Source organism: Nestor notabilis, unplaced genomic scaffold (genome assembly GCF_000696875.1).
Source record: "Nestor notabilis isolate BGI_N333 unplaced genomic scaffold, ASM69687v1 scaffold28604, whole genome shotgun sequence".
NCBI lineage: Eukaryota > Metazoa > Chordata > Aves > Psittaciformes > Psittacidae > Nestor > Nestor notabilis.
This window is the reverse complement of record NW_009926447.1, coordinates 7,974-8,362: the sequence shown is the minus strand read 5'-3', so window position 1 is coordinate 8,362 and position 389 is coordinate 7,974. Positions and strand designations below refer to the sequence as shown.

General features: G+C 63.0%; 1 protein-coding gene across 1 annotated transcript in view; it reads left to right on the top strand.

Moving 5' to 3' along the window:
• Window positions 1-389, top strand: part of GRID2IP (glutamate receptor, ionotropic, delta 2 (Grid2) interacting protein) — a gene marked incomplete at its 3' end in the record, with an annotated part of 7,646 nt that overhangs the window by 459 nt on the left and 6,798 nt on the right. The gene's annotated exons all lie outside the window — the stretch shown is intronic.

The following is a 389-nucleotide window of genomic DNA, read 5'->3' as shown; positions in this document are numbered from 1 at the left end:
GGGCCTGTGCTGGGTGGGGGGGGGGGCCGGAGGGTGGACATAGCCAAGGCTGGGGCCAAGGAATGTGGGGTCCTGTCTGGGCTGTTTGAATCAGTCTCTCTAAGTGCTGTGGAGGGGTCCGACACCCTCTCCCTGATGGAGCTGTGCACAGGATGAGGCAAGAGATGCCGCCAGTGTCCCTGGTGTCTCCAGCATTGCTGGTGTCCCCAGCTCTGGGAGGTCTAATGCCAAGGGCACACGAGGAGCTAGGGCTGTGCTGGTCTCCCCCTTCCAGGTACGGCTGGATCCAGAGCTCTGGGCCACATCCGTCCCATGCTCCTCACTCCTTCCCTGCTCTCGCTCCTGCAGGATCTTCATCCCCAAGAAGCACCGGCAGCGGGTTGACGAGG